Consider the following 14527-nt stretch of genomic DNA (forward strand, 5'->3'; position numbering starts at 1 on the left):
TACTCCAACATGCCAGCCTTCTGCTCTGCCAGCAAAAATCTACACAGAAAGGAACAAACTTAACCAGAGAACTGACACAACTGAAAAATAACCAAGAACAATTGTGTTTATTCAGCCACATCAGTCCCTCAGTGCAGACCCAGACCAATCACCCCAACAGAAGTTATTTCTACTCAAATCTGTTATCTCATTAAACTCAACATTAGAGTCAAAAACCACAGAAGAGGTGATTGGGCTACCATGAAAGAAATATCAGTGAAGATACCACTTGAGCAGCCAAAAGAAGTAAACCCAGAAGCAAAAAATTTGCTCTACCTTTTTTTACCCTAGATTTTTTTCTTAGTAGCCTCTACTACTAAAGCATATTAGGTAGTAATTTTGGATATAATTTTTCCTCTCCTCTAAACTGATACATGTTCCATTTATACCTTTTAAGCACTGAATTTAAGAGTACAAGTTAGATCTTTTCAAATTGACTGGAAAAGGACCTACTCAAACATGAAACAGGCTTTTCCCACTTTACCCTGCTGAACCTGAACTTCAGAATTGGGCCCAAAGAGTCCTTCAGAACTCAGCCTGTGAAAAGAAATCTATGAAAACTGCTAACAAGTTCCAGGAAAGAAAAAAATCAGGATGAAAAACTAGCACAAAATGTCAATACCGATGATTCCAAGTGCAGGACAGCATTTAACATACTAAATACAACTGCACTGGTTAAACTTTTCTGCCAAAGGAAATGGACTTGTCATCCCACATCTTTGCCTGTCCATCCCAATAAACTTTGGTTCTCCATCTTGCTTCAATCAAGCTTTAAAAAAGCGTGGGAGATGCACACACAGAGGAGGCTTCATGAGTACTCAGTTGTTAAACACCTCACTGCACAGCCAGTGACTACACAGTGGTAGTTTAATAAATCTTTGGTCTGCCAAGGATGCTTTAAGGGTACTGTGTTTGTTGTAGAAACACAGAAAACAAAACTCAGGCTTTCTTAGGTCATCGGGATGGAAAGTTGATCTGAATTCCAGCTCACTGGACTAGATAACTCTTTTCAAGATATACTGAGAAGGTAAAGGCAAAATTAGGAAAACCAATAATGAGGTCCTTTATCCACTTGGATACTATACTTCCCAATACTCAGAGACAACCACAGTAACAGTTTAATTAGGTCTGTGCTAATATCTAAAGGGTTTCTTATGGACACTTGTTCAATAGCTGCAGAAAACTGAACTGGTCCAACAGGATGCTGAAGGAACAGTAAAATATGGAATACACATGTGGAGCATTGACCCTGGCTGGATGCCAGGTGCCCACCAAAGTCACTGTTCCTCCCCTCCTCAGCTGGACAGGGGAGAGAAAATATAACAAAGGGTTTGTGGGTCAAGATAAGGGCAGGGAGAAACCTCTCACCAGGGACCACCACAGGCAAAACAGCCTCATGATGGGGAAATCAATTCATTACCAATCAAATCAGAGTAGGATGAGAAATAAAAACAAATTTTAAAAAACTTTCCTCCCACCCCTCCCGTCTTCCTGGGCTCAACTTCACTCCCAGTTTTCTCTACCTTCTCCTCCCCCCAGCAGCACAGGGGAACAGGGAATGGGGGTTACAGTCAGCTCATCACATCCCGGCTCTGCCTCTCCTTCCTTCACAGAGGGAGGATTACTCACACTTCTCCCCTGCTCCCACAGGAAACAGCCCTTGACAAACTTCTCCAACTTGAGGCCTTCCCATAAGCTGCAGTTCTTCATGAACTGCTCCAGTGTGGGTCCCTGCCATAGGGTGCAGTCCTTCAGGAACAGACTGCTCTAGCATGGGTTTCCTGTACAGTACCCCAGATGCTCTACCACTAAGTGATGGGCTCAGCCTTGGCCAGTGGCAGGTCCCTCTGGGAGATGGCTGGCATTGCTTCCACTGGGCACAGGGGAAGTTTCTAGCAGCTTCTCAGAGAAGACGCCTCTAACTCACCAGCAAAACCTTGCCACGCAAACCTAGTGCAATGCAGTGACAAAGCAGTGGCACACAGGCAGTCACTGAGTGCTCCCTTTGCTCTGGCACACACCCAAAGCTGCCAGACCTGACCAAAGCATCAAAAATTCCTGGAACGCATTCTGTACTCACCTCCTCTGCAGGTTTACAGCCATCGGGATGGCCCACTAGCACTGCTGGCAAAGTCCCGACACATTGCTGTAGAGCACCTGTGGCAGGAACCATAGAGCAACAGACTGGCCTAGGCCATTCCGACATGAACGGAGAAGCAAAAGAGGTCTTCCACCAGCAAGGTCTTAAGGCTGCCCTAGAAGAAAAACAAATTCAGATAAGTTCCTAGCTCAGTACTGGCAGAGCTTGAGGTGGAAGGGGAGGAAAGTTTCCCATTTAAGATTTCAAAATCTAAAATCCCATGCAAGGGAGAAGGAGTCAAAGATTGTTTCTAAAAGAAGGCAGTGAACTGAGCTTGTGAGGAAAACAACATATGCAGGGTAGAGTGGAGAGGTGGAACAAGTCATCAACATTTTTTAGCCTTCCAGATGATATGATTTAAGTGGGAGGACTGCCTGTCCTCCCAAATAAGCTGTTATCTATTTTTGAGTTCTATATATGTCGTCCTCTATCCAATCATGAATACTTAGCACAACAAACTATGAATTGTTCTCAGTAAGGCAAGAAAACAGCCTCCTCAAAAAACAGCACACATTCACATGAGCAACTCCCCAGATGATCACTCTTTTGGACTAAATCTTCCTATACATATTCTAGTTTATAGATGTAGGGGTTTTTACATTCTTTCATCTCTCGCCCACAAGTTAAACATTAGCATTTATAATGACAGCTTTTGTAAAAAAAAAGGTGTTATTACAGTAACACAGACTTGACGCTTAAGAAGCGAAGTTTTTTCACTTCTAGAAAAAATGTGACACCTGAAAGATGATGCCTGAGCCTTTCCAAGTCTTACCCGTTAAAACTTTAGCAATATTGAATGAATTCCTTCAAATCTCTGCCTTTGCCCAGTTAATACAGCAATGTCTGAAGGAAATTCTAAGCAGCTGAAAAGTAAAGAATGTGTCTTAACATTCAAGAGAGTTTTGTTCAATTTTTAATGCAATTGTAATTTGTCTACACTTAGGTAATATTTGCCATATATTACTCAAGCTTGTATCTTGCACTTGCCACATTATATCTGAACCTACAAAGTTACTCAAGTTTCTTGCTCTGTTTAAACTGTTACCTCTATACCACCCATATGTGTCCCGACGAACACCTTTGCACAAGGGAGAAAAAAAAGAAAAGATGCTGATACTCTGGTAAGATGACAGCATGAAGGAAGTATGTGGTAAGGAAGGCTAAGATTGGCAGTGATAGAAAAGGTGTTTGTCAACTGCTTAATCATTAATTATTACCCCTATACTGAAGCAGGTGAAATAAGCATAATACTTGGCAGTTTCCCATCTTTTGCATACCAAAGTAGAAGGCCAAAATGTCTTGGCTTAAAGGCTGATTATTAAAAGAACTGGCTAAAGATCTCCTAGAAATTATACCAATTTTTACCAAATCTGAAAAAAAAACAGGGAGGTTTCAAAGAGCCAGAAAAATATCCAGCAGGAAACCTAACATAAACATGTTTGTTTCCTTTCTGAACATGTTAACATAAGAGCTCATGACATAATTCTGAAGAGACCCAACCTCCTTTATCAAAGCAAATTAGCTTTTGCCTTCAAGAGGTTAAACAGATTTCCATGATATATCTGACTAGGCTCTACACAGTGCACTGTAACATGCACTACACACACACACAAAAAAAGAGTGTTGCTTGTGTTAAATTAGCCTTTTGTGTAGCACTTTTCTTCACTAAAACTCAGGTGCTTACAGAGGAGGAGAACACGATCCTTTTTTACCGATGGGGAAATTGGTCTGTTACTGGCCAAGTGGCTGGCAAGTCTGGGAGCAAATTTTCTTCTATCTGCTCTAAAGTTTAAACTGAAGTATCTTTCTATACATCTGTCTGGTTACATGAAGATCCTTACTACAGTGATTTTGTTAATTTATATATTTCTTCAAAGGATCCTAAGATTCAGGCTCTTTGTTCAGTGCTGTCCAGACACTGACTAGAAATAGTCCTTATAAAACACAACCCCAAAAAGTAAACAGTGAGAGGAGGACACACAGGCTATGGCCCACATTGCCACTAGTAAGCAAGACACAGCTACCAAGGGCAGCTGTTCACTTACTTGTAGTGAGCTTCCACACACTTAAAAGCTTATTATTTCCCTTGATCTTTTCTTTGGGTTACAGAAATGCCAATTCAATTATTCCTTCTGCACATAGCAGCTTTTCCAAATCATCAGTCATTACAGTCCTGAGGCAACTTAAGTGTGCCTACATCTTTCTTGAAGTAAAATGGCCAAAACAGATACAATACTTGAATTTCACAATATAGAACAGAGCACAAGGTTGAATTCCTCACCCTCCAGTTTATACTACCAATTAGTCATGCCAAAACGTACACACACCTCTCCTTTGTCAACAGTACTGCAGTGCTGGCTTTCATTTTATAATCCATGGTGAGGAATGGGGTGGCAGGAGGAACTTAACAGATGTCCTCCATACTTTACATTATTTTGACCTAAATATAAAGCATTTCACTTATTCTTCTAAATCAAATCCTATTCTCCCAGGCCACCTTTCCAACATTTAAAGCTTTTCTGAATTGCCATCCCACTTTCGTGTAAGTGCATTTATTCCCAAACACATTTTGTCTTTAGATTTCATAACCATATGCTAATTAGCCAGTATGAACAAGAACAGTTAGCTGAAAGAACCATACAAAATCCCATACAATATGCTTTCCTTGCTGAAAGAGAGCTACTGAAAAAACCTCTGCCTACTGTTAACCTAATGAGTTTACACACATCCTAAAATAGCTTTTTTTATCTGGGCCGTATTTCCTTAGTTTGCGTTGTAACCATATCACATGCGGCTTTCTCCAGTCCGCAAGCTTCCTGTTATAGAGGATGTTACACTGGCTTGATTATGCATTTCTGATCTTCACAGAATCATAGAATGGTTTGGATTGGAAGCAACCTGAAAGACCATCCAGTTCCAACCCCGCACTGTGGGCAGGGACACCTTCCACCAGAATAGGTTACTGAAAGCCCCATCCAATCTGGCATTGAATACTTCCAGGGACTGGGTATCTATAACTTCTCTGGACAACCTGTTCTAGTGCCTCACCACCCCCACAGTGAAGTTCCTTTCACATCTAATCTGTATCTAACCTCTTTCAGTTTAAAGCCATTACCTGTTGTCCTGTAATTATCTGTCCTTGTAAAAAGTCCCTCCCCAGCTCTCTTTTAGCTGCTCCCTTTAGGTACTGGAAGGTCTAAGGTCTCCCTAGAGCCCTCTCTTATCCAGGTGGAACAGCCCCAAATGTCTCAGCCAGTCTGCACAGGAGACGTGCTCCAGCCTTCTGACCACCTTGGTGTCCCTCCTCTGGACTCACTCCAGCAGGTGCACTTTTTCCTTGCTGGGGACCCCAGAGCTGGATGCAGAGCTCCAGTGGGGTCTCACCGGAGGAGAGGGGCAGAATCCCCTCCCTCTCCCTGCTGGCCACACTGCTTTGGATGCAGCCCAGGACATGTTTGGCTCTCTGGGCTGTGAGTGCACAGTGCTGGGTCATGTTGAGCTTCTCATCCATCAACAAAACCACTCCCCACACAACCTGTATTTGTACCCCAGGCCAATTCCCCATCCCTCCACCTCCTGCTTATATACTGGGCACGATGTCCTATGGTATGGAACATCCCTTTGGTCAGTTTGGGTCAGCTGTCCTGGCCATGCTCCCTCCCTGCTTTTTGCACACGCCCCCACTGTCAAGAGCATGAGGCACTAAAAATTCCTTGACTTGGAGTAAGTCCTACTTAGCAACAACTAAAACATCAGCATGTTATCAACATCATTCTCATACTGAATCCAAAACACAGCTCTGTACCAGCTACTAAGAAGAAAACTAATTCTATCGCAGCCAAACCACTTAAAAATTAAGAAAGGATTATTTGAAACTTATTTAAACCTAAACAAATTTTAGTCAGTCACTCCAATATGCTGACCAGATTCACAGCCACAGTGTTTGTAGATTGCAAAATCCAACTGTCTCATTTTCAAGCAAGTTCTTATTCTCTATACTGAATAGTCTCAATATTTGCATTTGTATTATGCAGAGAACTTCCTTCTGATACACTTAATATTAAAACCAGCAAGAATCATGCAGAGCTATCTATGCCCAATGAAATATCTATCCCAACTTGTCACACCCCACTTACCACTTTCACCTCTTCCTAAATATAACACAGATTGATTGTATGACTTTTTAGTCACACATTACCTTTCTAGTCTGTGCAGTCAATTTCTTTTGTATTCAGTGAAACACCTCCCCACACACACAAAATCATGCCCTAAAGTATGAAGCCGACTCCATTGCATCAAATTACTTTTCTACCAGCTCAGTATGACCCTGCACAAGGTCAGAAATATCAGTGCAAGAGACTGAACAGAAAAGCATTAAATTATTAGGCTGCCATTAAACTCTGGAGAAAACAAATTTGTAACACTGTGAAAACCACATGATCTTCCTGTTTTCTTGAAGTGACCAAAATACATAAAAAATGCAGAGTGTACAGCAAAACAACCACAGTTTGGTTCCATAAGTCTCCATGGTTTTATCTTATAGAGAAAGGCAGCAAGGGAAAAAAAAATCATTTGAATCAATCTTTCTTAATGGAGACAATCCAAAGATTTTTTTTTTCCCTGCATGCAACTTGTCAGAAAAAAAATGATTTATAGGCATCATTTATAATAGAATCAGCAAAACCATAAGGAGAGGTATTATGTTTAACAGCTGTTAAGTACACACTGCTATCATATCATCTCCCCAAAACTTAGGAAAAAATCTGTCAAGGTAAGACTTGCTTTGATCAGACTGACATCTAAAGCATATGTCATTACTTTTCTTGGCCTTCACTGACAGGTTGTTCACCAACCAAGCAATGACTCTGGCACACACAGCCATGCAAACAATGCAGGAGCACCTTCCTCTTACAGGCCTCCTGCTGCCCATGGGGACAGGGACCCAAAGCAACACAAGCAGTGTATGAAAGAGACCAAGAGTGATTGAACCCATAAAGGTATTTTGAAGTAAATATGATTTTTAGAAGTGCACCCCAACCTGTACCCCCAAATCAAGACTACTGAAAAGCTCATTTTCATGTTACTTGAGAGTACTACATGGCTAGAAAGCACCAGGAAAAAATAAAAAATACAAGACAGTCTACTGCTCTCACCAGTGAAGTGTCTACTGTCATATTCAGCATCACTACTAAATCTCTTTGGACTGTAAGAAATGGCTTTTCCTAATTCAAGCTACCTACACAGAATTGTTCAACTCAAAAAAAAAAAAAAAAAAAAAAAAAAGCTATCTTTCATAACCTCACAACTGCTCTCCAGAAAGACAAAAAATAAGGAGAAGCACTGCAGGTTTGTAAAGATGACAGAAATCTTTCTTAACTATTATGACTCAAAAACATTAGTAAGGCAATCAGCAAAACTAGTTTATTTTGATAGCATTAACTTACATCAGCCTTAAGTAGGAGCACAGAGCATCAATCCAGGCATGCTCATCTCCAGTGGGACTATCAACAAAGAGTTGTGTGTTGACTGCTGTGAGCTGGCAGACACCCTCTGCACCTTCTCTTCAGCCACCAGGAAACACTACCCTCATTGTTTCACAAGTATGCAAAGCAACCAGCGCTGGTGTGTGTGGAGGATGTGAGCCACAGTGCAAAATGCATTAGACACCTCTCAGCTCCCTCAACTGACAAACATTCACTATGAAGGAACCCAGAAGCCAAAAAAAATTAATTTTTGCGTCAACTAAAGTTTTTTGTTTGCATTGTTTGTTTATAAAGAGTGGGTAGTGTCGTCTGCCAGTAATGCTTCTATTGTAATAGGCTATGAAAACATAAAGACTGAGCTGTACTTTGCTTTAAAAACTCCAACTTCCTATCCAATTTCAACTCCAGTCTTGTCCTTTCACCCCTTGCTTGGATGAGTTCAGGTGGGACCAGCAGCAGATGCACATACCTGACACTACAGACAACACATTTGCTGTGTAAAGAGCAGTGACTTTGGACCTCACCGGCAACTCTTCACCACAAGTCACATGAAGCCCAGGAGACATCAGAAGGTTGTCACTTACTCTATCAGATCAAGTAGTCATCTTCCTCAAAAAACACAAGTATGGCAACAGCCCTAGACCGAGCAGCAGCAAACAGGCAGAATCATCAGCCCCTCCACGGTACAAACCAGTAGTAACCCCAGATACCTACATATGTGTGTGCATGTGCATAGTCATGTACACAAAGTGAATTTCTTCACTTGGTTTTTATAAATGTGGCTCAGTTTCCATTTTCAGAGTACTGTGCTTTGCTAGAAAAAGTGTACATAATATTAATGCTGGCAAACGTACCAATGAGGGTCCCTTCAGCTGAGAAAGATGGTGCTTTAACATTTTCTAGTCTTCCCTAACCCATAAGAAAAGACTAAAAGTTTCCAGACCTACTGAGTAAAAACCTATCCTATTTAATAATGAATACAAAACAGCTAAATACATAGCTACAATAAAATCAATGACAGCTGCCCTCATAAATTTTACATTCTGTAAAATTGCATGCCCTATGATCAATGCTTTCTTCAACAGCATGCAGAGGGCTTCAGCAGAGCTGCTGGCTTTCTTCTAGGTATAATATTCAAATGAATAATCTGTAACCTCCCTTTCACTGATCTGATGCAAAACACCCAGATAGCAGTAAATCTTACAGGTATGGATGGCATGGGAGAACAGAGTTTAGGGGAAAAAAATGTACATGAGTTATTCCCATACCCATTTTATTCATTTCCACTGATAATTACTAATGGAACTACAGAGTGAAATAATTACAAGTACCTCCCATTACCTCAGAGATGATCAGAGGGATGCAAAATTACAGACATTCAGATATACTGCTTTAATATTGCTTAAAAGACCACGACCTCAGCCTTCCATGGGCCAAGAAATCAGTTTGCAAGTGTTAACAACTGTGGGATAGTAAAGTTACAGCAACTCCATCCTATATGCAGAGAAAGGGAACTACAGAATTTTTCTAGTCAAAGGCTTAGATTTTTTGAGCTCACACACATGGAGTATTATAGCAGGAATGATAGCACATTACTTAGAGTGAGAAAAATGGGAGGGGGAGGTAACTAAGCAAGATCCTAAGACTTGCCATTCACAAGAGGCAGTACTTGAAATAAATCAACCAGTAAATTTGTAAAAGCAAATGTCACATTTACACAATGCTTCTCAACATTTACAAAGGACCTCAATGATATTAATATTTTCTCACAAAGATAACAAACAAAGTCCTAAGTGGTAGAAAATCCCCCAAGTAAAACCACCGCTCCACACATCCAATTATGTCTCTTTAGACACTGAGAAATCATTTCTTGCAGCACTCTGGCATGAGACAGACTACTGTCTATTCAGCTCTGTAGCCTCATCACAAAAGAAATATAAATATTAGAGTTCTAAACTAAAGCATTTGTGGCTGTATACAGAGCTAAAAAAGGCTGTTTATATATTTACTGACTTAGGAACTAAATGAAATGATAAAAACCCTCACAAATCAAACAGGAAGTAGTCTCTTGCACTATGTAATTAGCACTTGTTAATCAAAGAGGAAAATGAGAAAATTGTATTCTTGTCCACAAGCTTTTACTAAATCTTATATTATCACACATTAAAACATTAGCCCCCAGTAAGTAATGGAAATCTTATTAGAGACAGCAGTTTAAGAGGTGAACAAGCACATCATAACTCCAAAGTCCAAAATAACACATTGGCTATTAGGAGGACTTTAACTCAGGGAACAGTTAAGTTCACAGTACACGAAAGTAAACCTTCAGAAAAAAGTTACCCTAGGGCACAGAGCTAATACATAGAACCTCCCCAGGGGGAAAAAAAAAAAAAAAAAGTCTGGCCTGGGGACTCAATTCTTTAAAAATATTAATGCTCTATTTAAAAACAAAATTTTGTGGTGAGGGAAATAAATAGTGAGGAGGGAATGGTTTCCTGCCTTCTGCCAGATTTAAAGCTCTTCAGTAAGACTGTCTGTCAGTGTCAGCAGGAGAAAATATACCCAAACCAACAAACTGCTTGGCTGAGCATATGTCTTCATGCACAAATACTAACCCTCCCACAGAAATTCTAGTTTCGGATATATGCATCTGCCTCCAGGCAAAGCTCTGCTGCTTGCAACAGTATCTGAAATTTGGCTGAGCTGACAAATGACTATCATTTCTCACTTGCAAGAGTAGGAAGATCACTTTAAACAACAACAGCAACAAAATATTCCATTCTTCTAAGTAAAATAAAGCAGGCAAACTTTTCCTGGTTTCAGGTGAGATAATGGTCCCTAATTCAGGAAGTTTTGTTTACCATGGAGGAACACAGGAAACATTACGTTATCAAGTTTCCAAAACAATGGATTCAGTTAGTAATACAGATCCTAATTTTTTTCTTGTCCCTTTTTTGTAAAGTCAGTAACTACTTTCAGGTTGTTGAAACAGAATCCTGAGCTATTAACACCGTCAAAACAAGGATGAGGAAACTGCGACAATAACCCAATGAATTAGCTTTTCTAAAAAAAGCACTGCTGTTTTAATGCAGCCCTTGGCAATGCAGCAATCCTGCCCACAGTTTCCCAAATCATGCTGCAAACCTTCAGGTTTCTTCCTAGAAATATCCCATTTCACTTAATTTACTAATTGCTGAGTCAGTCAGCTGTTTGCAGCATCTTTCTTTTTACAAGCACAAAGCCAAAAGATACCTCAGGATGCAGGAAATAAGGTATGCAGTTTACATATACACCATGCTTAAAACAAGTGGAAAAAAAAGAAGTCAAGAATGCTGAAAATCAGCACTGCAGCTCAAGGACTGCACAATAACATCCCCTAGTCCCTAAGCATTTGCTGTATCCCCACACTCCTTTCTGACAACATCACAGTTGAGTACAGAGTAGAGCTAATTCAACACAGAAATATACTGCAATCGAGAAATTTCTGCAATCTATTTCACAATAATTGCCTAAGCAAGGGAAAGAATGGCCAGGAAAAGACTTTACTTCAGCAGCACGGGTAGACTCATGAAGCTAAAAACCTAGCTCTTAAAATTTAAGAGTTGCCACTGTTCTTACACTAAATCTCAACGTGGCTATTATGTGGCAATTGTATCTTCTATTTTCTCCAATTCTGCAGTGTTTTTCAGTTATTCTGTATGAGTTTTCCACTTCAATTTAAGCAGCTCTTTAGCAGCTGGGCTGCAAACATTGTTAATTACATCATAATATTGTAAGGAAAGGATTATTAATCTGATACTTGGCAGAATGCTTCAGGGCCTGAGAAACTTTCACTACTGGAAATCTCCATCAGTTATTCAGATATGAATTTGACCATTAAGTATTTTCAATAACTGGCAAGACATGAGTTGTTTCCCTAAACACCTGACTGATTCAGGGTTGAGGAATAATTCTTGCTTGAATATTCCAGAAAGAGATGAAACAGGAATCTTCTGTATAGAAGCTCATCCTAGTGTACAACAAAAGCCAGGCAGCTGTTTAAGTTTCTAATCAGCCCCTAAAACTAAAATTACTAAAGATAAAATAGTGTAACAAGTAGGCTAGGCACCTGCTATGCTGAAAGGAAGGCCAGGATATTGAGAACTATGGCTTACAGAAGAGTAAAATCTGAACTTTTTATTTGATAAGTGGGGGCTGCTATGCTATAGAACATTTCAGGAAGCATCAAAATTAAAGAAGGCACCTTTTAAAAATACAGTTAAATGAAACGCAATAAAAAAAATATTGTACTACTTTTGTTCAGTCAACACTGAATTATTTTTATCCCTTTAGACACATGGGAAAAATCCTTGGAAGTACTATACTGTCTTAAACCACTTACCCCAAAATGTTTAACTTGTCATGCAGCAAAGTAAGCAGGGAGCTCTCAACACTTCTGCCCACCTCATGACAGGCCAAAACAAAGCCTCCCAACTCATTCAGCTCTAAGCTCAACTGTTTGACAAAGTTATATGCTTTGCAAATGACTCCTTAACATTGGCTCAGGTGGAAAGGATCAATTGTCTTTTTTGTATATGCTATTTAAAGATATACATATGCTATATGTACTATGCTTTTTAAAGACTCAAATTCAGCTCATCGCTAGTAACTAAACTAGAGAAAGCAGTGCCAGATCAAACAGCATTTCTAAAACCTTCCCCTGCAACTGAAAACCTCAGGCTTGCAACTTCCTCCCTGTGAGGCTCCCACCAAAACAGAAAACCATCCATTTGTCAAAATACCTGAGCTGGATTTCCATGATGATAGATGAACGTTTAGGTTCAAAATACTTTGATATAAAATTAAGAAGAACCAACTTAGAAGTAGTAGCTCAAGTACTTCATCAGCTTCAAAAGAATAGCAAGTGCTGAGAATGGGTATTTTTGCTTTGCAAGCTGAAGTGTTGTACAGACCAAGAATGCTCAAACCAGTGATTTGTCAGCATTGCTCTTAGATTTGTAGCAAAAAGTGTTGCACACTTCCAGAAAGCAAGTTCTAAATAAACTCTAAATAAAAATATGATTACTTAAATATGATCCTTTCAGCAAAAGCCTTATCAACCTTCCATATTAATGGGAAAATTACAAACTGAATGGGAAATTAAATTTGATTTTCCAAACCGTAATGACATTCTGCTTATTCATCAAGAACGAATATGGCAAAAAAAGTTTGTAAAAGACTTACAATTCAGTGTTATCTTCAGCACATGAATGTAAAAGAAAATTACAAGTATTTAAAGAACATGTACATCTAACTTCTTATATATGGTCCATGGTTTGGAATACCAGTAACTTTTTGCTCAGGAGACATCATGTCTTATCCAAATACATAAACTGTCTTTCCCACCCCCCAACCACTATTCCAACACACCCCAGGACTATATTGTTGTGCCCTATGCTGTAAATGAAAGTAGAGGATGTGCCTATTCTATATTTTACTGGGGCATATAAACCCATCCCAGATCTTGCAAAGATCCCACTGGCACTTTCCCGCAAACTAAATCCTATGTCAAGAGCAAATTTTACCCTTGCCATTCAAGAGGGGCAGGAAGAAAGAAGGTCTGAAATTGGCTAGACAGGCAAACCATGCTAGTCAAAACTTTTATTTGCCAACAGGTAAATTGTCCCTAGTCAACACTTCCACATTTTCTTAACAGTTCCGGATTCGCCATCTCTTTTACTAATTACCTTGCTATTACCTCTGTAACATCACTATTTGACAAAAGAAATAGGGAAATACTATTTAGACATTTTAATATTTTTGTGATCTTCTAGAGCAACACATTTACATTTTATTCTCTCTTGCCAACTTTTCTGTTTCCTTTTCCTACAGGTTTTATGTTGCCCAGTACCTGTCTGCCTTTATTTTGAGCTCACAACAAACACTTGCCAAAGCCTCTAATTCTGACACAATGCAAACTACTTTTATCTGCTAAAAGATGCTTGGTAGCATCACTCACACCATCCAATCTCAATTCTCCTCAATCTCAAATATTTGCTCTTTGAGGTAATCTACTTCTGCAATCGTTTTTCCACAAAGCAATGTCTCATTATCAGACTTTGGGCAATTTTTTTAAAGCAGAGGCCTAGCCTTTGACTGTTTTCAAGCTACATACTTACTGAAATAATTCCAAGCTGAGGAGCCAACAGTACAGTATTTCAATATCGTGACCCACTGATTTACTTATAATGCTTTGAAAAGTATGTCAGTGACTCATGAACATCACCAGAATGACAGGAAATTTGAGTGTAGCAGAATGTTTTGTATTATGTGCAATTCGGAATTTTTTTGCTAATGTGCAGTGCAATCCCTGTCAGAAAGATCAACATAAACATATAATTCAGATACCAACAGATGAAAAAATAGTTACACTATATCCTAAGATAACCTATACTTTTTCTTAGGATTTATTAATTTCAAGGCATGAAGTAACCAACTCTTTTCATGATTACACTGGTTTATGCCAAGAAAGTTGTTATAATACTATATATCACGTGTATAAAAAGCAGATAATTCAGGTAAAAAATGGAATGAAAGTATAGCTGACAACAATGTTAAAAATATGTCCATTCTTACATTAACATTTCACTTTAGTAACAGTCAAGTCTTTAAAATCATATCAGCTAGTAGCATTCATTCAGAAAAGTGGAGAATATTATACTTTTATTTGCAATGTAAGAAGTCTTTCTTAATAGTTTATGACACTACAGTGTAGAACACATGTCCACCAAAGAAACAAGGTCATAACTAAATATCCAACAGCTGAATTTGAAAGTTACTTCATTAAATTTTTGAACTGCAGAAAGTTGCTTTATTAATATTCTCC

General features: G+C 39.2%; 1 protein-coding gene across 3 annotated transcripts in view; it reads right to left on the reverse strand.

Annotated features, from left to right (window-relative positions):
• GALNT1 (polypeptide N-acetylgalactosaminyltransferase 1) overlaps positions 1 to 14527 on the reverse strand; it is an 87187-nt gene that overhangs the window by 59324 nt on the left and 13336 nt on the right. For 2 of the 3 annotated variants that reach the window (XM_069004147.1, XM_069004150.1), the window contains exon 2: positions 2120 to 2294. The gene's annotated coding sequence lies outside the window, so the exon portion shown is untranslated. The remainder of the gene's footprint in view (positions 1 to 2119; positions 2295 to 14527) is intronic. The other variant, XM_069004149.1, reaches the window with a different exon arrangement.

The sequence above is a fragment of the Aphelocoma coerulescens genome, chromosome 2 (assembly GCF_041296385.1).
Source record: "Aphelocoma coerulescens isolate FSJ_1873_10779 chromosome 2, UR_Acoe_1.0, whole genome shotgun sequence".
In the NCBI taxonomy this organism is placed as follows: Eukaryota; Metazoa; Chordata; class Aves; order Passeriformes; family Corvidae; genus Aphelocoma; species Aphelocoma coerulescens.